At 41.2% G+C, this 27,959-nt stretch overlaps 1 long non-coding RNA gene across 1 annotated transcript in view; it reads right to left on the bottom strand.

The window, feature by feature from the left end:
- Positions 1–26,400, bottom strand: part of LOC310706099 — a 45,562-nt gene extending 19,162 nt beyond the window's left edge. The window contains exon 1 of the long non-coding RNA XR_014525671.1: positions 25,888–26,400. This is a non-coding gene — a long non-coding RNA (uncharacterized lncRNA). The remainder of the gene's footprint in view (positions 1–25,887) is intronic.
- Between the last annotated feature and the right edge of the window lie 1,559 nt (positions 26,401–27,959).

The raw sequence follows: 27,959 nt of genomic DNA, 5'->3' as shown, positions 1-27,959 counted from the left end.
GACCTTCCGATCAGGAAGCCCAAGAGGTTCAGTGGTTTAGACCACAGCGCCACCAGCTAGGCACCCACAAATTTCAGCACCAGGGCCATGAACACTCCATGGCATCCACGGCGAGTGCCCACAGTCACGGGGTCAAGCTCAAACCCTCCAACATTTCTCCAATGAAAACTGGAACATCCCATTCCCTAATGATAATTTTACTATTTACTGTATATCCCACACATCTTGCTGGGGTAGCCCAGCACTCTAGGCAGCTTCACACATATATAAAAATATATATTAAACATTAGAAACAATAGGGAAAAAACTTCCTTATACAGGATTGCCTTCAAACGGCTCGGGGGGTTGGATAACTCCATACCCACCAACATTTCTCCGATTCAAATAGGGACAGCCTAAGGAATGGGACATCCTAAGGAATTCCAGGATGAAATCAGAAACTGGGATGGCTTCTCTAAATCAGGGCTGTCCCTGGAAAATAGGGACACTTGGAGGGTCTGCAAGCTGGTACATCTGATTGAGATACTCCCACCAGCGCTAGAACTTGAACCATCTGAATTCCCATTAGGACAAGAATGGGACCATGAGGCAGAGGGTTTAACATTCAAAAGTGCAGAAGGTTGGGTGCACTTGCTAGGGAGTTATGGACAAACACAGTTTCAGGCTTCTGTGGCACCGTAAGTCACAGGAAATAAGATTTGACAGGAGTGAGTGTGTGGCAGAAGGATGCGGATGTCTAACATCTAACTAGCAAAGGGCTGAGAACAGACAAGAGCAAGCCAATACCCCTTTGTTAAAGCAAAGTTAGCGGAGAGCCCTAGTAAAATCATTCTCTCTTGGAAGTTTGACCTTATATGGCAAGCTTGGGGAGAAAGGTTTTAATTTTTGCATGCAAATTGTATGCAGTTAAGTGCCCCAGATCATTTCAAATGTCCCTCCAAATATGTTTTGTAGACATTCTTCTTCAGTTCCTTTTTATTCAGGATTTGCCCAAATCCAATATATCCCAAGTAAATTAATTTCTTTGGCTTTTAGGAGCCTATTTGAGATGAGGATGCAGTATTTTACAGGAGCCCTATATCAGGCTGGTGGGTGTTTTGTATATGCAACTCTGAAAATACAGAATGCTTGCCATCATTTCTCTGCAACAGCCCAATCTCCAGGTGTTTCTTACAGTCCATCTCAATGTCTTTATACAATCTTCTTACAATAATGGCTTTCACCAGAAAGTGCTTCCTGTGTGGAGAGCAGTACCACACCAGCCTTGAAGATGTCTTCTGATTCAGCAAAGGAGAAGGTAAGTGAGAATTACACCTTTAATTTGCTCAGATAGTGTTCCAGGACCATTTTACATGGGTCATAAACATACTTTAAGTTATGATCAAGCCGCAGTGAAGCATATTTATATGAATTACTTGCCTGCAACAAGCTCCAGGCACACAAAATAATCCTCATTATGAGATAAAGCCACAGCACAGATCACACAATAAAAAAACCATATTGTAGGGACTGGCTTTCAAAAGGTTCACATTTCTTCTTCCTTCTCTCCTGCCTTGTCCCATCAGAAGATAAGTCTTTCTATGTATTTCCCCATTTTCATACATTTCAGCTGTGTTTATTTACCAGGAACAGATGCTATTTTTACTTCATCTCCTTTGCAAATCTCTGTTTCTGCTTGATCCTACTTTTGCTTTGGTGGAGGGGGGAGTTGTCAGGGTTAGCACAACCTGTGCAATGGGGTTGCTATTATAAATAGTTACCTATATTAACATTTATATCCTGCCTTTTAGAAAAAAATGCTTACAAAAATCACTTACCATACTTAAGATACAATACAAACAATAGGATGTATGATCAAACAACAAACTGCCAACAATAAAACAAAAACAGAAGAGTAGGAAACTGAAATAAAAATGTCTGCTGAAACAACACAGTTGTCAGCAACTATTTCAGGGCCAGCAATAAAGAGAGCAGCTGAACCTCTCTGGAGGAGTATTTCATAATCTTGAGCAGGGCTAGGGAACATTTGGCCCACCATAAACTAGGAAGGGATAGTTCAGTTGGTAGAGAATGAGAAGCTTAATCTCAAGGTCTTAGGTTCAAGCCCCACGTAGGGCAACAAGATTGCTGCATTGCAGGGGTTGCACTAGATAAACCTTGTGGTCCCTTCCAGCTCTAATATCCTATTATTCTATCCCACTTCAGGGAAGAGAGGGGAGGGAAGCAGACCCTCCAAGTGTCCCTATTTTCCAGGGACATCCCTGATTTAGAGAAGCCATCCCTGTTGATCCCAGAATGTCTTACTTTTCCTTAGGATGCCCCTATTTTCTTTGGAGAAATGTTGGAGGGTATGGAGTTATCTGTCCCCCAGCCATCTGAATGCAATCCTGTATAGGGAAGGTTTTTTTAAAAAATGTTTAGTGTTTTATTATGTATGTATGTGTGTGTGTGTGTATATATATATATACACCGTGCGGCTCTCCCAGGGCTAGCGGACTGCTTGCCGGCACCCAGAAGCTTGGGGTGCGCTGAACTCCGCACGCCCCAAGCTTCGGGATTAGCGCAGTGCTCCGATAGCCCTGGGAGAGCCGCGCGGCTCTCCCACGGCTAGCGGAGACCTTGCTGGCACCCAGAAGCTTGGGGCGCGTTGAGCTCCGCACGCCCCAAGCTTCAGGATTAGCGCAGGACACCTGGGGGGGAAATAATTTTTTTCCCTTTATTTCCCCCCAAAAAACTAGGTGCGTCCTATGGGCCGGTGCGTCCTATGGGGCGAAAAATACGGTATATATATGAAGCTGCCCAGAGTGGCTGACACAACCCAGTAAGATGTGTGGGGTATAAGTAGTAAAATTATTATTATGGAATGGGACATCCCTTTTTTCATTGGAGAAATGTTGGAGGGTATGGGGAAGGAGGGGGCCAGCAGGCGGATGAGGAAGGGGTCAGTGGCAGGCAGGGGGTAAGCGAGGGAGATGTGGGATGGTGGGGGGGTTCCCAAACGTGTCTAGGTTTTGGGGCTTTGGAATATGGCAACCCTAATGCAGATGTGGCATCTGAATATAGACTGCATTTTTAATCAAGGCATATATTGGCTTATATCTTGATCAGGTTCCTAAATTAAAGAGAGAGTTTAAAGATTTTCAAAAGTTTTCATGCCAGGCAAGAAGGCCAGCTGTTTAAAGGACACAGGCAATGTTTTTCCTCCTAGACAAGGGCCCCCCCTTTGATTGATAGCAGAAAACAATTCTCAAAGTCGTAAAAGCTGGAATTACAGGCTGAAGACCAAGGTTACACAGACCCTACATAATTAAGAGTTTGGTAAACAGTAAAATAAAACCATGTGCCTTAAACTTGAGCCTAAGGTCAAAAGGCCAAGAGCACATGGAAAACAAACCGGCTGGAGAAGGGGGGAAGTGTGAACAGGGGAAGAGGCTTTTTTTTTCCCTATTTTATTTTGAGGCTGTAAACTGTTCCTTCCTTGTTACTTTTAGGAAGTTTATCCTTCTAAAAAGCTATCTATGATAATGTATGAAATATCCTGGCTTAAATGTAATTATGCAAAGGATCTAGAAAGAAAGAAATGTTAAATTCTTATTTCATAGAGTCATATTGCTGTAGGAGACCACAGGGGCCATTGAGCCCAGCCCCCTGTCAGACAAGAGACGCCAATCGAGCACTTATGACAAATGGCTGTCAGACCTTTGTTTAAAGACCTCCAAAAGGAGATATTTCATTGATGATGCATGAGAATATGAACCCAAGGTCTCTGACATCTGTTCAAGATAAAAATTTAAAATTATTAACCATTTGTTTTAGAAGGCAATAGGGCAAGGAGGGCAAGAGGTGAGCTGGTAATTAAGATTCCTTGTTGAGACACATGTAAGATATATTAATACTTATTTGTCATTTATAGATGTAACAATATATATAGCTCTTTGTATTCCATATAAGGACAGAAGGATATGGGTGTATCTTAAAATTGGTTATAGCAATCAGCCAATAGGAAATTCGAGCAGGCTGATTGAACAGAGGCAGCCACAGGAGGAACAAAGGGGGGTGGATTAAGGAAATATAAGTGCTGGCCATAATGGCAGGAGGCCAGGCCAGAGCTTGGTAATCATATACCACTGTGCCTCTTATTTATTTGTCTGACAAATAAATTATTATTTTAATTTCTCTGTTGCTGCGTTGAATATTTCATTCCAGCTAAGCGTTAACCACAAGCAGGGTGCTACACAGAGACACAGTTGCAGCCTGTGGTTTGAAAGCAGAGCTGAACTCCCATCTCATCAGTGGAGGAAGTAATTTGCTACATGCCAGAGCAAACTGGAATGGGTAGGGCAACAGCTTTGTTTAGGCACACAAGCGAGTGCAACTGCACCTTGCAGAAAGCAGAACTGAATCTGTGCGCAGCAGCTGATGTATGACAAACTCAGTCTTTGCTTGGTCACTATCTCCCCACCACCTCCCCAGGCCACTTTGACTGATGGGCAGGTGCCACTCTCCTGACCTCATTATGATGTCCACCAGGCAGCTTTACTGATCTCCCTAACATATTCATTTATTTGTATGAAATCTTTGGTTGGATAATTGTGTCACAGAATTCAAAGGGTACATTATAAAGGATAGCTGTCTTTCAGTTTATGTATTAGCTCAGAAAGTGTGATCTAGATAGATGTGATCTAGATTAAAATGTGAACTACATGTTTTCCCCATCCCTAGGCTGGACCCAGGCTGTTGCTATGTTAATTCTTTCTGGAGGTTTTAAACACAAATGTCAGTATCCAGCTTCCCTTCGTTTTTCTTTGCACCCCACCAAATTGTAAAATATTGTCAAATGAATTTAAGTGGCAGTTTTTAAATCGTGAATGCAACAGCATCCTTTGTGAGATTCCACATAATATTACACTTTCTTATTAAAAAGAAAGAAAATGAAACTCTTCATCCTGGAGAAGAGTGACTAGTGGGGTGCCACAGGGTTCTGTCTTGGGCCCGGTCTTATTCAACATCTTTATCAACGGCTTGGATGATGGACTCAAGGGCATCCTAATCAAATTTGCAAATGACACCAAACTGGGCGGGGTGGCTAACACCCCAGAGGACAGGATCACACTTCAAAACGACCTTGACAGATTAGAGAACTGGGCCAAAACAAACAAGATGAATTTTAACAGGGAGAAATGTAAAGTATTGCACTTGGGCAAAAAAAATGAGAGGCACAAATACAAGATGGGTGACACCTGGCTTGAGAGCAGTACATGTGAAAAGGATCTAGGAGTCTTGGTTGACCACAAACTTGACATGAGCCAACAGTGTGACGCGGCAGCTAAAAAAGCCAACGCAATTCTGGGCTGCATCAATAGGAGTATAGCATCTAGATCAAGGGAAGTAATAGTGCCACTGTATTCTGCTCTGGTCAAGGGCAACCAAAATGGTCAAAGGCCTGGAAACGATGCCTTATGAGGAACGGCTAAGGGAGCTGGGCATGTTTAGCCTGGAGAAGAGGAGGTTAAGGGGTGATATGATAGCCATGTTCAAATATATAAAAGGATGTCACATAGAGGAGGGAGAAAGGTTGTTTTCTGCTGCTCCAGAGAAGCGGACACGGAGCAATGGATCCAAACTACAAGAAAGAAGATTCCACCTAAACATTAGGAAGAACTTCCTGACAGTAAGAGCTGTTTGACAGTGGAATTTGCTGCCAAGGAGTGTGGTGGAGTCTCCTCCTTTGGAGGTCTTTAAGCAGAGGCTTGACAACCATATGTCAGGAGTGCTCTGATGGTGTTTCCTGCTTGGCAGGGGGTTGGACTCGATGGCCCTTGTGGTCTCTTCCAACTCTATGATTCTATGATTCTATGAAACTCCTATGGTAAGTCAACTACATGCTCTCCTGCTGCTTGCAAAGGCAGACCTAGCTGCTGTAGAGCAAGCAAGCAAGCAAATACAGTAGGCAGAGAATAACAATCCATAATATGCACAAAGAGAGAAAGGAAAGATCTGTATGAGAATTGCAAGCATGTTTACCAGAACATCTCTATTTTCAGCCCTGAAATGTTGGAGAGGATTCTTTTTCTGGCCTGGCCTGCTCGCTGGTCATCCCCTTACAGGCATTCACATTAACAAATTCCCTTTATATTAAGCTTTCATGCTGGGGGAAAAATAAAAACTTTAAAACTACAGGTTTGCGATCATTTTTATAGTTACTGCTGGAAGTTACTGGCTCTCTCTTTAGAAACAGACCTACAGTAGCTTTTAAATTAATGAACCGGAGGAAAGCACAAACCTTACAAGGTTAATTTAAACTTCTTGTACCTCCTGGTTTTTCTTTACTTTCTCTCTCTTTCTTGGAGTTTTCCATTAAGCAGATTGAGAGCAATGATGTGAGCCTGCAAAGAAGACCACTAGTCACTAATAATGGTTGAAAGAGGATGTTATAAAAGCTAGGATCCATTGCGGTAAAAAATATTATCCCACCACCTCCAATTTCCCTAAGGTATTCTACAAAATTTTGCAGAATTATCATTTAAATATATTTTATTTGTAAGCTTATTTGAAATATCAGAGGCTTTGCAACAGAACAACAAAATCCACTGTGTGAACCAATGACCACAAGAAAGGGGGCATTTATGGATGTTAAAATGGGGTTTAGATTTGGAAACCCATTAAAGTATGTCCACAAATTGAGATTAGTGTATGAGATCTAACTCTTTAGAACTGTAGGAAAGTGTTAATATTAATGCCATGTTGTGGAAAACTGCCCGGTAGGTGAGTCTCACAAGTCATCACATCTTTCTACTTCTAATCCTCTGGTCAAAATCTATCAAACAAGGAGAAAGAGGGATGGCAGCTTCAAATGACAGAATGTGCAGAGTTAGCAAGCCTAACCAGCAGAATAAGAGAGCAAGAAGATCAAGTACATAAAGAGGAGTGGAAAATGTTTGTGGAGTATTTGGAAAATAACTGTCACTTGCTTATGAGTGAAAATGCTAACAGTATAGCATACAGTAGAGAGATATAATCAGGGGCAAAACTAAATTAAATGACTTTTTTCTTTTAGAATATGCAGAAATTAAAGGAAAATGTAAAGAACTATGGGAGGGTAAGGAGGGAAGTCAATGAATGTAAGATTACAATGATGGGTACTTAATGACGGGAATGTATATTTGAAAATTTTCAATAAAAATCATTTTTTTAAAAAACAATATCAAACATACCATCTGACAAAATGATTTTAAAAAGGCCAAATCAATGGGCACATGAAAAAATGTATTGGTTTGTTTTAAAAAATTGTTCTTCTGCACAGACATGTTCGACTACAATGCAACAGTAAACAATTTCATGATCTAATATATGTATCTCCTTTAGCTTTTTTCAGAGTATATGACTTTGTCCACAGTCACATGACTGATAAAAATAACATACTATTTAAAAAATGACAACACTCCTATAACAGAAGCTGAGAATATTTGCCTCAAGGCATTATCTTATTGCACAGCTGCTGAAATTCTTATCTTGAATTGTTCTTGTCAGTTCACAAAAATACCAGGTGACTTATCATTTTATCATTTGATGCCTGTAAGCATCAACTGCAAATCATTGCAGTTCATGTGGTAGAATGTTCTCTTGGTGGGGTTTGATCTCCTGTAGCCCATCCACATTTACAAATCATTTGACATGCTAATCATGTTGGTTGCAGGCATATGTGAACAAGCCCTGTATAGTGAATCAGTCAACTCTTGCCCATTAAACTGCTCTTATGTTTTTTCCTTCATTCTCATACTGATGACTGCTTTAGAACATGGGCTGAACCTAGAGCTTCCATTCTAGATGTGTATCTATAAATTTATCATGAAACATGAAATAATGTAAATGTGGTTCCTCCTGCCCATTCCTTCCTAGTCCTAAAATCCAGTCCTTGCCTTTACCTGTTGTCTGGTTCACCTAGACATCTTGCCACTGCAGCAGGGCCAGATCTGAGGGCTGGGGCAAAATGAGCAGGAGCTGTTGCAGGTACCATTACTTTCAGTGCATCAGTAAGAGATGGCACCCAAATCAGCTCAAACAGAACATATTTATCATTATCTTTAAGGTATATGTAAAAAAATGTGCTGTATGCTCAGCATCTTTCAATATCAGGTCACACATGATTTAACTGGCTACTGATTTGGCTTGAGTCAGGGATTTTTATTAGTCTTGCCGTGGAAGAATTTGTATAGATATAGAAACCTCTTAATCAAAAAGTCTTTTAACTTTCCAGATCTGCTAGCTTCCAGGAAATAGGATCTGCAGATGCTAATGATGCTTTGATTTTATTATGGAAGATTCCTTCCTTCCTTAAAACTTCTTTTCATTGGTATGCTCTTCTTGAAATATATGGCAATAAATAACCTACACAGTATGTTAACTTTTATTCATCATATATCCACCATAATCAAGCAATGTCAGGTCATAACTCACTAAATTAAAGATACTTTATGAGGTTGTACTTTTCTACTGCCAACAGTTCCCCATAATCAGAAAAGGAGTGTTATGGATCTGATAAAATAGGAATGTCCCCTTAGAAATAATCCAGCTTCACTGGTGTCTGCCTAATGAAAACCATGAAAGCAATTAGCACCTGGCTAAGGATGATTTACTCCCTGCTCTTGAAGGCAACCAGGGAATATGACATTGGAGGAGAGAACAGAGCTTGCAGGCCTAGGCTGCTGCAGAGTCGGTAGATTGAAATCTTTTTCAAACAGCTGCAGAGAAGCTTTTGCATCTAAAGATTCAGTCCCAATGGTCACCTATGTGGATAAAGACATCTTTTAAAACAATCTCAGCATATAGAAGGTGCCGGAATCTAAAACTGACACACCACTTGTAAAAAATAAAAATCTCTCATATTAAGAACTCAGGTTCCAATTTGTGCTTAAGATGCTGTGTGATGCAACAGGTATGTACATTCATATGCGGTGGTGGACATACAAGAATTTTTGACAATGGTGTTTAATTTTACATTCTTATCTAGGAGGCCTCTTCAATTCTTGCTACAGACGCCAGACACCATGTTACATTCATCAAATGTATCAAAACTTTTCATTTGCAAATTGAAATAATGTTGGGTCTGATCTAGTTGAGAAACCTGGGATGGGGTAGCAGTAGGAGGGTTATCTGAGAGCATCAACAAGCATATGGATAGAGGTGATCCAGTCAGCATAGTGTGCATACAACCTGGGAAAGGTTTTATTGATTAATTTTATTTGCACAAAGCGTGTTCTCCCTCATGGAGAGCACGGGTTGCGGGCGGGGCTGACGAGACACCTCACTGTTGCTAGGCAAATGGTTTGGCCATCCTTTAAGCAGGGGCAGGCTGTTACTGTGGAAATCTAGATGTTGGCATTTGTTGATTGACAGCCCTATTTGTTAAATACAATGCGCGCAGCGACGAACTTCCTCTTTTCGCTGCTTACTTCGGATCACCCGCCCTCCCTTCCCTAATTTTAGGCTGTTTGCTTGACCTTGCTATGCCTGTCATGGGGTCGTCTGCTTTGGGGCAGGGGGCCGGTAGGAATTTTGTCCATTTGGCTGGTTAGTGTGTGCCACTTGGTTTTTTGCCTACTGCGTAGCAAATCGTCACAACTTGTAAGGTTTGCGGTTAGGCATTGGTCTTGGAATTGGTTGGTGGAGGGGTATGGTTTCAGCTGTGCCTGCCCCTCCAAAATGCTGCTGCTGGTGGAGGGGTATGGATTCGGCTGTGCCTGCCCCTCCAAAATGCTGCTGCTGCTGCTGCTTCAAGGGTTTTTCATTAAAGGAACCCAGGGGCTCCCCATGCTTTTGTCTGAAACCCCCTGGCAAGGGGCTAGGGCCACGCAAGCCCCTGGGAGCATGCTGGGGAGAGGTGAGGCATGGTTCCCAGTCCTGTCTCTTTCCCCAGGTGACTTACCCTTCCTGACTTTGTGGGGGGGGGTGAATGTCAGAGCTGTCCCCAGGCGGGGTCAGTTAGTGCTACCAATGCCTAAGCAACCACTCACATTGCTGTAATTTGAATAAAGTTGTGGCCAAAATTATGCCAAAAACCTTAAACAAAAATTAAGTGTCAATTGCGTTTTTCTTTGGGGGATGTCTTGGGGACCTCGACGCGCAACTATATATACTGCCATATTTGAGGTGGAGAATCATGGTGTTGAACAGCACAAAATCAAGAATGAAATTATATCTGTAAAACAAATGCAAAATGCATTACAATGCAGTAGATCAAATTAATACATCAACATTCCTGGATCACCCTTAAGGGAAACCAGTTACTGAGCCATAAAAGGACATGTCCTCTTATCCCATGAATGCTAAGCGTACATAGGAGTCTTTGGTGAAGGGCTTTATCAAAAGCTTTTTGAAGATGTCTTGACAGTGTTGATTGGTGCCATGTCCCCTTACCTCTGACAAGGTTCCCATTCTAGATGAGGGAGAGCTCATGCTGTCAGTTTATGAAAGAAAAAGCTTGCTGTTCATGCTTCACTTGCACCCAGGCCTCTTTAAGTGCCAAATTCACAGTGAACAGTGAAATAATTACGTTATATTGCAATTCTTTCATCTGGGTGGAGAGTCGGCTCATGTCAAGCCTTCACATGCTGAGAACCACCAGCAATAATGCTTCAACTAAGTTGGAAATTGTTGCTCTCATACAGCTTCCTTTGAGCAGTATCCACTAGGGATGGGGAAGATTTCAAATCAGTTCACATTTAAAAGTGAAGCTACTTAATTTGTACTTTCAGAAACAAAATGATAACTGAAACAAAACCATCCTTTGAAATTCACATTTGCAAACAGGTTCTCAGGCCAAGTAATGAGTACTAGTTTGGCCATGCCTGTACTAGGATAAAGTGTGGTACAAAATGAATATATTAGTTAATATATCACACAAGAATGCTTTATATTAGGGAAAATGCAAAAATGTTAGATTGGAAAAAATTCCTAAGAAAAATGGTATATTAGGAAAAAAGTGCACTAGAATGTTGATGAATTTTCATGAGGACATAAAAAAAAATCACAAACTAATGTGAAAATGTGAAAAACATAAGTTAAGAATGGAAAAATTCAAAATGGAGAGAATGTTAAATTGACAGATTTGCCTATTCCTGGTATTCACCAGTTAGCCAACTGGTCGATTTCATGGGACAGATAGTCTCTCCTGCAGAGATGAATGCTGCTCCCTATATACATGTGAGAGTAGGAGAGGGAGGTGTTTAAGGAAGATAGATCAGGCCCATTTTCCTTTAGCTCTGCGTACTTTGCCTGTTCCTGTATTTTTAATCTGGGTGGCAGTGGGGTATCCTTGAGTGGGATCAGCTACCTTCTCCATAGTTGGCCCCAACAAGCTAATTCTGGGATTTGGACCCTCCCAGCTGCAATTCATGCAGGATACATTACATCATGCAGGATACAGGTACATTTGTTTTGCAGTGGTGCAGCAAATAGAAAGTGAAAGGGAAGGGAAACAAAATACGTCCCAATCATAGTTGGAACTAACATTTCCTGACCTGTTAAGGCCTGACCAAAGGCCAGAAACTCTCTTCCAACTCATGAGATCTGTCTGCTCAATAAACTCTTTTTTCTATTACAAGCCTGACTGCGCTCATTAGGTCTGTGCTAAACAATCATCTAAACAAATTTTGGAGCACCATGCCAGAGAACTGATTGAAAATTCAAACTTACTGTCACCAAGGGAACCATTAGAGAGGCTGACATGGAAGCTTATATGTGAATTAGAACACCATTTCCCCGTCTCATTCAGAGGCAGCTTAGCATGGGTGCCACAGGAGCTGGGCCTTAAAGAGTCAGCACAAGAAAGCATGTGGACAATAATTGAGGAAGATACAGTGGGCCCCAAATCACCTCCAAGGGAGAACACCTAATTTATAACATCATTTCCTAAAGATAGTCATGGAAAACTGGGATGAGGAGGAAGGGCATGAAGGATGAAGGAATATCATGTCTGCAGGAGCTTTCCATGGCCATGCAATCTTGGCATGAAGATATGGCAGAAGAAGGCATGATATGCAAAGGAAAAGCATGAGTAATGAATAGATCTCATGTGGGATACTTTGGAGAGGGGCAGGAAAACCCTCAATGTCTATATCAAGGTAGAAGGGAGAATATGAAAGCGAAGCTTAGTGGAAGACTAGAGCAAGTCTCAAACAGTCCTTCTATCTGAATTTGAAGGCAGATTCTGAGATTATCTGGTGACTTGTGCCATCTAATCATTACTTTCTTACTGTAATATTCATCATTTGAAGAGAATAATAGAATCGTAGAATTGTAGAGCTGGAAGAGACCCCAAGGTTCATCTAGTCCAAACCCTGCAATGCAGGAACCCTGCCCACAGCCGTGTTGCTGAATACTTTTCCAAATCCATATCTTTATTGCTTTAGCCAAAGGCCATCAGTTATACAACAGTGAAATAGTAAAGTGACATCACTTTAAATAAATATCATGATCCATTGCAATGTCCAATATATTTTGCAACAATAAAAAAACACAAAACCCCTGAAACACTCAATAAACATGTCTACAAATGGCATGTGCCCCTCAAGCTTAGAAAGCTTACCCACTCCTGCTTTAAAGGATCCTAAAATAGTGAAGTTGATACCTATACATTTAAACTGCTTAATTTTGGTGATGGATCCCATTTATCTTGTTTCTGAGCTTTCCCAACAAGCATAATACACCACCCTGAGTCATTCCAGTGGTGTCAAATCTACTGATAGACCAAGGAGAACTCCCCCTGGGCCAATCTAGTCAACCTCCTCCTCCTAGATTTTACCATCCACAATGTGCAGAGAAACATTTTGATATGCTTTTCTGCTAAGAACTAAGTGTGAAGTTGGATGGATAAATAAGTTCTCATCCACACATCACTCCAAGAAATGCAGCTCAGGTCAATTCATTGAGGAATTAATAAAGATCAATTTCTTCATGCATCTTTAGTGGCAATCACACACAGGTCCCAAAACAAAGGCTGCATTTGAAGCAGGAACTTAAAAAGAGAGTGTGAGTGTTTTGTCTCACTGAAATTTCCATGCGAAAAGAAATCTTACATAGCTTCAAACCCTTTTTGACCCACTTGTTATTTGTGTCTGAAGGACTGGGAAAGATTAAAAGTACAAAAATGAAATGACGCCAGGAGAAAAGTCTCTGCAATTAGTGCACCTTTTAGTTCAAGGCCAAGGGCTGAGTTAATTACATGAGCATCATTTGACTTCTATGCCTTGGGTAGGTTAAAAATAATAGCAGAGGGTACTGGAATGGGCTCTGCCGTATATACCCCCAGCCTAAAATGTTCAGCTAATCAGTACTAACTCTGATATCAAACCTGGAAGATTTGTGAGGAAATCTTACTATGTAAAGTAAGTCAGGGACAAAGAGCTTGCAGCCCTCCATATGTTTTTAGACTCCCATCAACCCGAGCAAGGAATGGTCAAGGATGGTGGGAGTTGTAGTCTAGTAACATCTGAAGGGCCACAGATTCGTCTTCCCGGAATTAAACCTCTTTTTACTCAGAATCATGAGAAGAGAAGACTCCCTGGAAAAGACCCTGATGTTGGGAAAGATGGAGGGCACAAGGAGAAGGGGACGACAGAGGACGAGATGGTTGAACAGTGTTCTCGAAGCTACCAGCATGAGTTTGACCAAACTGCGGGAGGCAGTGGAAGACAGGAGTGCCTAGTGTGCTCTGGTCCAGGGGGTCACAAAGAGTCGGACACGACTAAACGATTAAACAACAACAAGATACTGTTGTACATCAGCTCCCATCATCCCTGACCACTGAACATTCTCACTGGGGCATATGTGTCAAGGGCACTTCCAGCCAAAGGAATGTACAGCAGATCAACTCTTTATTGTCAAAGATAACACTTACAGTTTCATACAGCTCTGGATATCTATGCACATCAATTTAATGGCTAGGCAGCTATTCCCAGGTCCACGCTCTATGGAGCAGTTGCAGCAAAAGGGGGCCATTCCCCCTCAACCAATTTATGTGACTGTATGCATGCAGCCTGAGACTCTGCCTCCATGGAAACTTTCTCTGTACATCCCTTTTCAATTCTCTCCTGGTTCTGGGAGACAGTGGTGCAGGAGAGGGTGGGGAACCTGCCTCTTCCTCCTCCTCTTCTGACCCATCCTGTGCTTCACCCTCCAGCTCTGAAGCTTCCCCTGACTCTGATTCTTGCCTCCTGGCTGAAACAGGTCCCAACAAACCACTGCCCCCCTCTCCCAAGTCACACTTCAGCCCCCCCCCCCCCCGGGCTCACTCTTCAGCATCCATCCAGCACCTGACAACATGGAAATTGCAATCCGGTATCTGGAGGGCCATAGGCTCCACATTGTTGATTAATGCAGACGCAGCATTGCTGATGGAGCTAGTTTGAGGAATGTGTGCCAAACACTTCCCTGTGGAATGCGAGGGCAGGCAAAGGCACTGGGTGCAGGGAGCACTCTGGTTGCCATGACACCCTCCACAATCCCGTTCCTGGAAGCACAGGTTAAACTGCAAAAACAACCCAGCTACAAGGATGTGAAAGGTTTGGATTAAGAGTAGATTTCATTCGGTGAAAGAGACGAGGGGAGCCCACGGTTTGCTTACTTAAAGTTTTTCTCCACATTTATGATACGGCACCATTCCCCTCCCCAAATGCAAGTTTTATTTACAATATCTGCACAAGTGAGGATGGAAGAAAATGGAATATAATATGGAATTTAACAAAATTGGAACTGTATGTGTGAGAGAAAGGAACAGAGAGGGAAGAGGGGAAGAAATGCTATGCTTTGAAAATATAGAGCAAAATCCTTCCTAACCTCCATTATCCACAAAGGAATGCATTTGAGATAAGGATAAATGGCCACAAATCAGCGGTAGGGAGGAGAGGAGTCTAAAACAGAAGTTTTTGGATTAAGTATCTGCAGTCTGGAGTCAGACCATTCTTCCTAGGCTGGAAAAATGGAGAAGATGGCTTGTTTACTGGAAGCTGAATCATGGGAAGAAGCAATGAAGTGACTTTTGGAAACTGTGGGATAACAGCTTCTCCCAAGACATGTTGAGAACCATCAACAGTTGCAGGAATAAAGGATATATAGATAGGATATACAGATATATATATATAGATAGATGGATATATAGATGGGAAAACATCGTGGAAAAAACTGTCACACTCAGAAAAGTTCCCCACTTGAAACTTTATCTATAAATTACCTATTATACCAACACAAATTGAAATCACAAGATTGTAGCTGTTATATAAGGGATTATTATATTTGAATGTAATGTAATGGAAATTATTAAAATTTTGGAACGCAGAAAAAATGTAGAAGAATGAACTCATCAACTCTAGCATGTGAGGGGGCCAGTTTAATGAAATTGTATAATTTGACATTTGAATAATTGGCATTAATAATTGTATTAATTGGATAAAATTAGTATTGTTATAATGAGGCTGTTATTGAAATGATATTGGAAAATCAATAAATATATATATTAAAAAGATTTATAATTAAGCAATAAAAACATGATCCACGCGAACAGATATTGAAAGACTAAATATCTGTCATTGCAGGACATCTCATCCATTTCACTTCAAATGGAGTTTTTGGGATAAGAATTTGAATGGTGGTTCACATGAAAAACACAGAAGCCTTCTTCTGTCCTGGTGTGGGTGTGTTTGTGCGTATGCAAAGCACAGATAGAATTTCACAATGGCTTCTATACTTGGCAAATGGGCAAGTTCTGTTCCACTGTGCTGCTCTCTGTAGCAGCAGTCCTACTTCAGAAAACTGTCACCAGCTGCTGTTCTGTGGCTCATTTATAGACCACTTTTTGGTCCACTAGAGCCAAAAGCTCCTTCCCTCCTAGGGCAAAGACAGCTTCATTGGGACCATGACATTGGGAGAGCAGAGTCTTCCCACACACCAGAGTCTAAATGCCAAATCACTCTCTGCAGCACCTGCAAAATCAAGCAGAGTGTGGTATGTTCAAATTAGATGGGGACCAGCATGTTGAGATTCCTTCATTGCAGGGGGTTGCACTAGATGATCCTCAGGATCCCTTCCAACTCTATTGTTCTATTATCTTATGTTTACATTCTAAAAGATAGGTGTGTTAATTGCATTCACTGGGTTAACTTTATGTCTAGTTTTCTCCTGAGCCAAGTTGGCAAATCCCCTTCTTCCCTTTGTTTGTCCTTGTTTGTGAAGTCACTGTTTTCCTGTTCTTGCAGCCTTCCCTCTGCATTTCTCTATTGCAACCAACAACTGTAAAAGAATTCGGGACACTTAGCTGCAAGATTCACATAAAAGTAATATGACATCTTCCCTAAATTATAACCATATGGAAATCAGTCAAGATCCTAAAGATCTTGTGTTGTTCAGCAAGTCCATCCAATTACACCAGTGGATGTATTTCCTGAAACTATACATGAATCTGTTATCTTTTTAGATCCAATAGTTGAAACGCTCTGGAGTTAAGACATGCCTGTTAGTTCTATTTTCTTCTTCTTTGAAATCCCTTAAGGAAACAAAATAAACTCTCCTCTGACTTTTTCATTATTTCTGCCATCTGATGAAGAATTTAATACCTTGATTTTCCATCAGCATTTTATTTCTTTATCATTTCATGTTAGCTTGGCAGTAAAAACACATATATTTTATATATAGTCAGGTAAAATTGAAAAATGTAAAGTGCTAGCAGTTATGTAAATAGATGGTTTGATGATGGAGTTTGCTTTCTCAGGCCCTCAGGCCAATGCAATTCCTCCCTTCCTTTTTTTAAAAGAAAACGTTAAAACTACATGCAGAGAGAATACCTATTTATGTACTTCTCTTCATGGCTCCTAGATTAGCAAAGCAAAATAACAGGCAATCAGGCTAGACAGCAGGAAACTCACACCTAAATGCATCTGAGGATGGATAAGGCACCCTGGGAAGAAATTGCCTGTCAATAGTCAGCAGCAAGGAAAGATTTATTTGTCCCTCCAAAACCAACAATGACATCAAGATAAGTAATGAAAATCATAAAGACAGGATGAGATCAACCCAATGGGTATTACAGGCAGCTACCAAGGGCAGAAAAAACCCCGGGGCTCCTAGCTAATTAGGAAAATCTTCAAACTAAATGCCATTTTCTTTCCTCCTGGCCCAGACTCATGGGAGAACATGGGTTGAAGTCCATGGGGATTGTGCCCTCCCAGTTTTCCCAGTTGCAGTTATCTTGCATGTCTTTGGACATATCTGATCTCCCACCAGAGGGCTATCATAACCATGAAATTATTACTTATAAAAGTAAGAAAGCCTTTATCTGCTCCTTACACTTCTCTAGCTACATAAAACACATATACAGAACATTTCAGTGACTATGAAAGAGAAGTCACTGTAATAAGATGCAGAGTAATCACATTTTTCATTTTCCTGTAGCTTTTCCACATCCCGTTTGAAAGGGAACATGGAAATGCAGAATAAAATGGTGGCCATTTGCTGTGATACACATGATGTTTAAAGGGAAAGAGACACAAGGCTGTTGCTGCTGTTTCTTTCAGTTGCCATATGCTCTCTGAGATACAAATTTTCAGCCTTTACCATTTTTTTTCTTTCCCTCTCACTTGGGGCCAAAAGAGGCCTGGGCATGATGCAAAGCACTACTATCATCACCACATTTATATCCCAGTCTCCCTCCATTGATGTAAAGACATCATATGCAGCTTGCACTCGAAAGAACACTGTGAGGGAGGTTGAGTTGAGAAATAGCAACTAGACAAAGTTTAGGCACCTGCAAATTTACAAAATCTGCACTGCCATTCAAAGGGGGAAACTGCGTGCACTTAAGGCCAGGATGCCAAAGAAAGAAATGTGTTAGCTTACCTAAGTAAGCCAGTGTGGCGTAATGATAAGGCGTTGGACTAGGAGACCCAGGTTCAGATCTCCACTCAGCCATGAAACTTCCTTGGGTGTCCTTGGGTCAGTCACTATATGTCAGCCTAAGTTATCTCACAGTGTGATGGTGAGGATAAAATGGGCAGGATCGGGGGAGATCCATTTGCACCACCTTGAGTTCTTGGAGGAAAGATGGGCTATGCATGAAATAAGGTAAAAGAATATCACAAAACAAAAACATGTTATTCCAGTAATCTAGGCATTAGCACAGGGAAGAATAATAATTTTAATAAAGTGCAATCCCATTCTTATGTCATCATATGTAGAATTAACAACATGCTGGATATTGTGTATTAGCCAACACTCACTTTCCAGTTCTGCTATTCCGTATGCCTAACTTGCCTGGAACATAGCTTAGTTCTTTACCCTATGTAACTGGGAACGTGTTATTAATAATAAAGCAATTATGTCTGCTTTGCAGGGGGTTAATATAGGAACTTGAAGAAGTCTGGCAACAGTCCAATGCAGAACCACTGTAAATGCACTTACACCCTCTGAATTCATCTGTCCGTTGAGAGTATATTTTTATTCCCGAGTAAGCATCTGGGCTTATCCACAATTCCATCAGCTCCACACCCAGTGTGAGGGTCCTAAATCCACCTCTGCTCCAGTAGTCAAATATTCTCTGAATATTGGGTATCTGTATTTGATATCCATTGTAAAGTAAAGGGTAAAGGGACCCCTGACCATTAGGTCCAGTCGCAGACAACTCTGGGGTTGCGGCGCTCATCTCGCTTTATTGGCCGAGGGAGCCAGTGTACAGCTTCCGGGTCAAGTGGCCAGCATGACTAAGCCGCTTCTGGCAAACCAGAGCAGCACACGGAAACGCCGTTTACCTTCCCGCCAGAGAGGTACCTATTTATCTACTTGCACTTGGACGTGCTTTCGAACTGCTAGGTTGGCAGGAGCAGGGACCAAGCAATGAGAGCTCACCCCGTCATTGTGGGGATGCGAACCACCGACCTTCTGATCAGCAAGTCCTAGGCTCTGTGGTTTAACCCACAGCACCACCCGCGTCCCTCATATCCATTGTAATATGAATTAAATATTTGACATTTCATTGATAGCTGACATGTACTTGGTGTGCCGATTTAATGTTTGACATGGTTGATAACCAATGTTTTCAGAGTTTCAAAACTTTTAATACTGAAGTTTGTCTTTACTTCACAGAAATAAAGGGGTGCACAATATGCATGAGCACAGCTTGGGGAGGGGGCAAATAAACTTCAACAACTTTGATTTCCTAAAAAAACTTCAGCAACTTTGGCTGCCCCCCCCCAACGAAAAATCCTGGCTACACCCATGTCAATAGGTTGCTATAGTATAGTGTTGGAGCCTCACCTTCATCAACAGTGGCCTGAGAGAAGATCCCACCCCCACCCCCCAATATTTCTCTTGTCAGGCATTTCAGGGACAGATCAGCAGCAATGGGTAAAGGTATTGCTAATTATTCTAATCAAAACTTCCAAAGAATCTGTTGCTTCCTGGGAAATGGTCTGAAAACCAAACACACTCAATATTATTTATTTAAGCATTTTACTCCCCACTCACCCACCCTTCAGCTCAAAAGTCTCCTAGAGAAAGAAAGCAAACCTAAGCAGCAGTTCTCAACATTTTCAAAAGTTCTGATAAAGACCAGCTGGGATGGAATCTGATGGGTCTTTTCCCACGGTCAGCATGTATAGGTTTGCATCTTAAAGCATGTAGACCCTTTAATTCACAAAATAATATGCAGAAACATTCATTGAAGTTTTGTTCCAAGATGTGCTAGGTTGGGCCATGCTGCTCGTTCTGCTGAATGGGACCTAGTTCACCTTACCTCATCTTCTGGTGTCCTTACAAAAGGTTTCCAATTTCCTTGGCCAGGGTCATCTTACCCATAGAGGCTAGTGGCGCAGGGCACCAAGTTCTGGAGGGCGCCAGGGATAAGGTGGAGGCTAGACATGGCATCTCCCGGCATCAGCTTGCTGCCCTCGCCCGCCTCCGCCATGCCTTGCCAAACCTGCGCCGCCCCTGGAGCCTCCTTCTGACGTGGCCACCGTGGCACAAAGTGGCCAGCTGAGCCGGGAGGCTTCATCCAGCCTCCTCTTCCCTGCCAGAGGAACCGCCCTCCAGCCGCTGCCGTCCTCCTTAAAAAACTGGGAAACCGGGGGGGGGGGGTCAGAGGGAGCTTTGCACTGAGGCATCTGATCAAGGCCTGTATTTTAAAATGAGCTTAAAGATATATTTGCAAATGTTTGTATATTTCATGCCAGGCAGAAAAGCAGCTGGCTAAGTACTTTGGCAGTTGTTTATCCTCTTGAACAGGGCCCCCCTGATTTATAGCAGTAGCAGGAGACACGTTTCTCAAAGTTGTAAAAGGTAATTACTGGCTGGGAGCAAAGGTCATACTGACCATACATATTACAGAATACAATCAAGCTGCAAAAACACTAATTAAGAGTTGGTAAATAGTAAGATTTATTGTTTAAAAGAAAATAATACCAGGTGCCTCCCATTAGACTCGAGGTTAAAGGGCAAGAGCTAATAGGAACAGCAGCTGGCTGGGAAAGGGGGTGTAAACTGAAGAGGCTTTTTTTTGAAACTGTTTTTACTAAGTTCCTTTTCTTCTAAAAAGCTATATATGTTAATGTTAGAAATATATTGGCTTAATGTAATTATGCAAAGGATTTAGAAAGTAAGAAATGTTAGATTCTGATGTTAGATTCTTATTTCATTGATGGTGTGTGAGAATGTGAACCCAAGATCTCTGTTACCATGAGCCATCTGTTTTAGCCATCTGTTTTGGAGTGAATAGGGCAATAGGGCAAAGGTGATCTGGTAATTAAGGTGCCTTGTCGAGGCAAATGTAAGATATATGGCTACTTGTCTGCCATTTATGGATAGAAGGAAATATAGCTCTTTGTCTCCCATAAAAGGTAATAGGAAATGGGTGTATCTTTTATGATTGGTTCTAGCAAACAGCCAATAGGAATTTCAACCAGGCTGATTGGACAGAGGCAGCCAAAGGAGGAGCAAGGGGGCTGGGCTGAGGGAATATAAGTGCTGGCCAACAGGGCTAGAGTGGGCAGAGCTTTGGTATCCATATACCACTGTGCCTATCATTTATTTGTCTGACAAATTTCTCTAGTGCATTGAATATTTCATTCCAGCTAAGCGTTAACCACAAGCAGGGTGCTACAGCACCACAGTGCCGGATATGCTTAAGATGGCCCTGTCCTTGGCAGTGGGAGGGGACAGTCCAGCTGGATCAGGTCCTGCCATGGCCCTTCCTTGCCTGCCTGCCTTGCTCTGGTCTTCCTTCTCACAGGGCAGGTGGCGTTGAGAACCACTCAATATGCAGCAGGCCCTTGGTGACGCATTTCCTTTTTTATTTCACTGTGAAAGTGGCTACAATATGGAGGAGGAAGGGGAAATTAAGATAGTGTTCCTGTTTCCCGGAACAATTTAATTTTTGATTTTTACATAGTAATGTCTTTTTCTGCTCTGACTCACTACTTTTGATTTTCCCTTATTCATTTAAAATCTGAACCAAGCTACAAATATGTTTTAAGTTTTGTGAAATTACATAAAGGAAAAGATAGGTGAACTCCAGAGTAATCACGCCTACCATCAAAAACAGGGCAGTTTAACTGCATTTTTAAAAATTAAAAATCTCTCCCTCAAAGACATGAGATGACAGTTTTTATTTGCTCTACATTTTTATATATGAATTCTCAAATGTTGAATGGCAGCCCTGCTTTATGTATTCAAGAACAGAATGTTCTAACCTTTGCATAAAATTATCTCTAAACTTGACATCTTCCAACCTGAAAACAAAATATTCCAACTGAAACCACTTATAGGACCTTCCCAATTCTAAGTAGAATTTGCCATAATGAATTGCTAACAATCAGAATGAGGAAGTTAAAATGAAATTAATCTTGCAACCATACATATAGCATCAAATTATTCCCCACAAGCAGAAATGAATTAAAAATAACTCTAGCAGAAAATAAAATAATAAAAAATTGTTGGCAAGTGTTAAATGAGTTGAAGAAGAATGATGCATAACAACTTTGTAAACCTTAAAGCAATAATAGATTTCTCTCTAAAGCTGTCTAGGTTTGTCCAGGGACCTATAAAAACAAAAGATATGTGGCCACTATAAGAAGGTACTGGTGTGAAAGAACTCCATGTTATTAGTTGCTACTGGTGCTGGTGGGAAAAAGACACAGTGTAATAAGATTGGTGCAGGATGTATGTTGTGCTGACATCCGTTCCACAGTAGGCACCAGTCACGCTTGGTCCAGGGTCAACCCTCAACAGTCCTCCAGGTCCAAAGGAGTATTGACTCTTCATCTGTGGGAGCTGCAGATAACACAGTCGGGAGGAGGCAAAATTCCAACACCAGCAGCCAAAGCTCACGCAGCAGCCAAAATCAGGTAGTGTAACCAAGGCAACTCAAGTTTAAAAGTTACCATCATATGTACAACCTGTACTATACATACCATTTTAAACAGTCATGGCTTTCCTCAAAGACCCCTGGAAACTTTAGTTTGTTAAGGGTGCTGAGAGTTGTTAGGAGACGACGATTATTATTATTATTATTATTATTATTATTATTATTATTATTATTATTATTTTATTTACCCCACCCTTTTCCCTGATGAGACTGAATGTGGGTTACAGTTAAAAATAAGAACTGCTAAATATATCGAAAAAAACAATCATAGAAAACAATTAAAACTGTATACCTGTATTAAATATATTTCAAGTCATACAAATAATTACAATAAAAACAGCATGGCACCGGCCCTTTCATTAAAAGCCAAAATCTCAAAAAATTTAAGTTTTTGAGTTATTTTAAAGGAAATTCACAGGCGTAACTCTTCTTACCCCTCCTGAATCCCTCTTTCCAAAAAACTGAGAATTATAGGTCTGTGAGGGGAAGGGTCTCCTTACAGCTCTCAGCACCCTTAACAAACTACAGTTCCCAGGATTCTTTGGAGGAAGCCTGGCTGTTTAAAGTAGGATGATACTGTTTTAAATGCATAGCACAATGGGGTATTACAGAAACAGTGTTTTGTCCCTCTCAATCCAGTATTTACTGTGAAATAAGATGGCTGCCTGGAGATGGGGAGGGGGGCCATGACTGAAATACAGAAATTGCAGCTGAATATTTCTTTTTCTCAAGTTGACCTTTATCAGCTTTGTAATTTGATTCATTTCCATTACAAATATTAACACAGAAGATCACACAATCATCTTTTTTGCAGAACATGGTTTGTGTGATTTGTGTTCACCCGGTGGTAAAATATGCACCTATTAATCACTCATCATAAACTCCCCTTCCAGAAAACAATTGTTAAGCTCAAAGGAGATCAAAATAGAAAGCTCCTCATTTTCTAATGGTCTTTGTCTTGTATTTTCTTTCCAGGTTTCTTTTATCATAAGAAAATCAACACCTGGGACAAAGCACTCTGGTAAAATGAGAGAGAGAGAGAGAGAGAGAGAGAGAGAGAGAGAGAGAGAGAGAAAATGCCTAGGAGCGAAAACAAAACCACTTGCATAGCAAATGTGAAGTTTACAACTTGCAGGTTCAGTACTCAAACCTTGAGGCTTCTTGGCAAGGATATTGTATCTACAAGACCAGTGATTTTCAAATTGTCAACCTCCAGGAAATCTTTACTGCATGAACTTGTCTGTTGCTGAGGTATCCTCACACACCTGCCATGGATAGGGCCCAAATAGCATTTCTTTAGGACCAGTTCAAGCGTGTAACCAGAGTCCTGTCCTCTGCTCCCAATGGGCCTTGCCTGGGGTTTTGTTTTGTATTTTAATGGAGAATTGATTGGTACCTTTAGCTTCCTTAGGCAACTGTTTTATGCCATGTTTCTGCCTGTCTGATTTGTCTTTCTACACAAAATGCCCTTCATACAGTGTTCCCTGTCCCTGGGGCCATTTTGTGTGTGTGTACGTGTGTGTATGCCAATCAAATTCACGCACAAACACACACTTTATGGAGACCAAAGCACAGGCCCTTGGTTCTTAAGGCATAGATGAAGTGTCTTCCTTCTATGCCCTATCCCCTGCTGGGGCAATGGCCTGAAATCTCTGTGCGTTCCAGAGAATTTGGGGAAGTGTTATAGCTTGAACATTCACCATGAGACTCACTTTTGTGGTCTCTTTATTAGAAAACACCCCAGAAGACATCAAATACATCATAAGAGGAGACTGATGACAGCTAAGTTTCAGGGAAGTTTAAGTTTCAGGAAACCTTTCAAGAAGCCCCAAGGATTATTTAATTATTAAAATATTTTGTATACTCCTGTTATATGTGGTTACTAATGTCTGGCTCACACATGTTTATTCAGATAAAAAAGCATTCCTTATAAGAGCATGCAGTATATTAACTTTTCTTTAAATTGTTTGTTGTGAATTAATAACTAAATTGCAGCATCACTCATCTTCTTTCCATGCCTGGCAGTTCACCCCTTTTCTCTAGATATGGAGGAAAGGTCCCCCAAAGCAGACAAATCTAGGCTTCCTTTGTTTTGTTACTGTTATTCTTCTAAGCCTTCATAATTTGATTGGCATACACAAACAAAGTGGTCAAAGTGGTCTCTGACTTTCTGAAAACCATCCCACAGAGATTGAAAGAAGGGTCTCCAGCTTTCATAACAATAAAAACTTTTATCCTTCTGTTGATGGGCAGTAAGAACTGTTGCGATTCCCTTTTTTAGTCGATGCTCTCATGGGTATCCTGGGGGAGACAAATCCAGGTTTCTTAATGCAAGGACAATGCAAAGGTTGCTTTCAAAGCTTTTAAACCTGTTCTACGCTTCTCATATTATCTGTATTTCAGGGACATCTTAAACCCCCTTGAGACATTTTTCACTGATCATGTAGATTCTAAATAGTTTCTCTCTTCCTTTGTAAAATACATATGTATCTAATATGGTCTGCCACCTATCCATATAAATATACGTGAAGGCAGATTTTGGTGGATTGAGCATACGAGACCAACAGTGGTTCCAGCAGTTAAGAAGGTGATTTCTGCATGTGCTGTCGAGGGAAGTGAGGGGCAGGTGGGCTCATCAACCAGGGAAGGTAGCCAATCCAGGAGAAGGCAAATTCTGATCCTAAGCTTCCGCTCCTTGTGGGATATCGTTGGGAGAATAAATGGCTAAGAAATAAACCCTACATAAATCGAGAGTGGAGGGTTGGATGGTGCCTTGTATGCCTCCTTCTGGCAACACCTGCCGCCCAGCTGGTGCCCAAGGTATTTCTCTGATTTCTCTTATTTTCTTTGGACCACATCGGCAAGGCCGAGAGGGGACAGCCCAGGACCCCCATACACCCTGCCCACACTTGCACACCATGGAAGGTCACTCTGGTGCTGCTAACACAGCAGTTTGACTTTACCCCCAGAGGTGCACTCCATTGTCTCTTGAGACAGACGGATGCCAAAACACACACACACACACACATGTATAATGCACACACACCCTTCAAATAGGCAGAACAGCTGTTGCCAATTCAACACCAATTTAGTGGAAGAAATGCATCGAAACAATACATTGTTTTTATTTTAGTTAGGTATAGTCTTTCAGTTTTTTCTAAGTAATTTCTTGCTTCTCAAATTTCTCTGAAATCAAAATACTTTCTGTAATCAAACACTTTATGTTTATCTGCTGCATCAATCACGCAGACAACCACAGTGCACCCCACTGTGTTATATCACTAGTATAATAATACCATAAATCAGCTAGAACATCTGTCAGCAAATACCCACAAAAAATCCAGTGCAAACAGAAGGTAGGATTGAATTTTAGAATAGGCTACAGTTGCTTATTTTGGGCCCAATCTTTGCACAGTGGCACAACTGTCAGCAGGAACTACTGGCCAGCAATCAAGGCAAGTGGCCAGCTAAGAGCATTTACTTACTGAGACTCTATACCAAGATGGAGGGAAACCAGCAAGCCAGTCTACTATTTTCCAAAGAACTAGTGGTAGACTATTCATTGTTCATTATTAACATGCTTGCCTCTGTCATGCTGCAATGTAAATAATTTCCCCCTTTTTCTTGGCATCCATCTGTCTCAAGAGACGAAGCACCTATGGGGGGTGGGGTAGAGGTCCTGGGCTGCCCAGATGACAAGAACTCTCCTCTTGGCCTCACTGATGTGGTCCAAAGGAAAGCAGAGCAATGTGTTTGGCTACAGGAGATGTCGGAAGGAGGCGTACAAGGTGCCATCCAGCCATCTTAAGGACTCCACTCTGGATTTGTGTAGGGTTTACTATTCAGCCTTTCCTTCTCCTGAAGATGTCCCTCAAGGCAGTGGGTAGTGTTTCCCTACCCCTCTTTCTTCACAGATTTCAACACAGAGTTGGGAGCTTACAGTGCCTCTCTTAGCAAGCACAGCTTGACAGTTCAGAGTATCAGGCTTTCATTGTTCAACATTTCCAAACGGGAGCAGCCCTGCATGTTAGGGCCTAGACTGCTGGATGTCTGGATTGTAATATTTGCTGTCAATCAGGCCCAAATAACCCTGAGATTCAGAAAACTCCCAAACAGGCATGATGGGCCACAATGAATGACTGCCAACATTATCAGAGGCAGCATGCCTGCAGAGACCAGTCAGGGAGAGTCACAAGTGGGAAGAGTGCTCTTGCATCTTCAATTCTATTTGGCATATAGGAGATGAGGATGCACGAGGGAGGCTACTATGTCCATGAGGCGTGTGTTGGTTATCTGGAGATTTGAATCATTTAATTAACATAATAATTCTCCAACTTACGCTCATGCAGTGGATCTTCCTCCTCTTCTCCTCTGCAGTCTCCCAACTAGAGGGTCCCCCAAACCGCCACAGTAGTTTTTGAGTTAATGTGGGGGGCTTCAGGGAGGAGCAAAGGAAGAGGAAATCCTGTTATATGAACAGAAATCTATTTGTTCAATGTTGGATTTCATCCAATGAAAATAAAATGTAAACATGTTTTTAAAAAAGAAAAGAACACCTATGTGGTTTTGATACAATGTTTAAATGTTTATTTTGATGAAGAGCAATATTTTTTTTTACAAATAATACCAGAAAACAGCTGCATTAACCAGGGATTACAACAGGAACTGGAGATTCCTCTCCCTTTATATAAAGATTGAGAGAAGCATTTATCATTCTGTTCCCCATGCTGTTTGTACTTGTACAGTCTGTCATGGAAGGCTTGGAGAATATACTAGTCAGTAAGCTTCTTGACATTAATTTGATTGTCTCTCTTCGTTAAGAATAAGACAGCAACAAGAAGCTCCTGACTCCACCCAGATACAACTAGGTTCAGGGCCAGGAAGTGACTAAGTTAGAATATGCACATGGAATTCTTTTGAAATAAGGATTGTGGAGATTAAACAATCTTTTAACATCCCTGCAGCTTGGTCAAAGCACTTCAAATCTTTTATCTAGTTGTAATCCACTTTTGCATCTGAAGAGGTTGGTGTGGTAACCTAGTGTATACTAATAAATAATAGAAGCACATGATGTATTGAAAATTATTTGGTCTGAAAAGGTGCTGCTGGATTTATATGGAATCTATTTATACGGCATCTGAACATATTAAAATAGTTACTGTAAGTGCAATGGCCATGAATTGACTTAAATTCAAGTGCAGCAGTATAACAAGACTGCATGCCTGAAAGAAATCCTCGATTTAGTCGCATGTACATAATTATTATTGATTCAAATTGAATGTACACTTGTGTATGTAAGTAGTAATTGCAGCAAAAATGCTAAGAAGTTATAACTGGATCTCAAAAAGGAAAATTAGCAATCATTTTAACCAGCTGTGTTAGCAATATATATTACATATTGTGTACCACATAAGGAAAATTGGTTCTATTAGAATGAATCTTGTTGTTGTTGTTTGTTTAATTTCTATACCACCCTATACCTGAAGGTCTCAGGGCGGTTCACATAAAATAGAAACAACAGAAACTATTACATACTGTTTTCAAAAGATAATGAATT

Source organism: Podarcis liolepis, assembly GCF_965112155.1.
Source record: "Podarcis liolepis genome assembly, chromosome: 4".
Taxonomy (NCBI): Eukaryota; Metazoa; Chordata; class Lepidosauria; order Squamata; family Lacertidae; genus Podarcis; species Podarcis liolepis.
The sequence above is the reverse complement of the archived record's forward strand: the minus strand, read 5'-3'. Positions and strand labels throughout refer to the sequence as shown.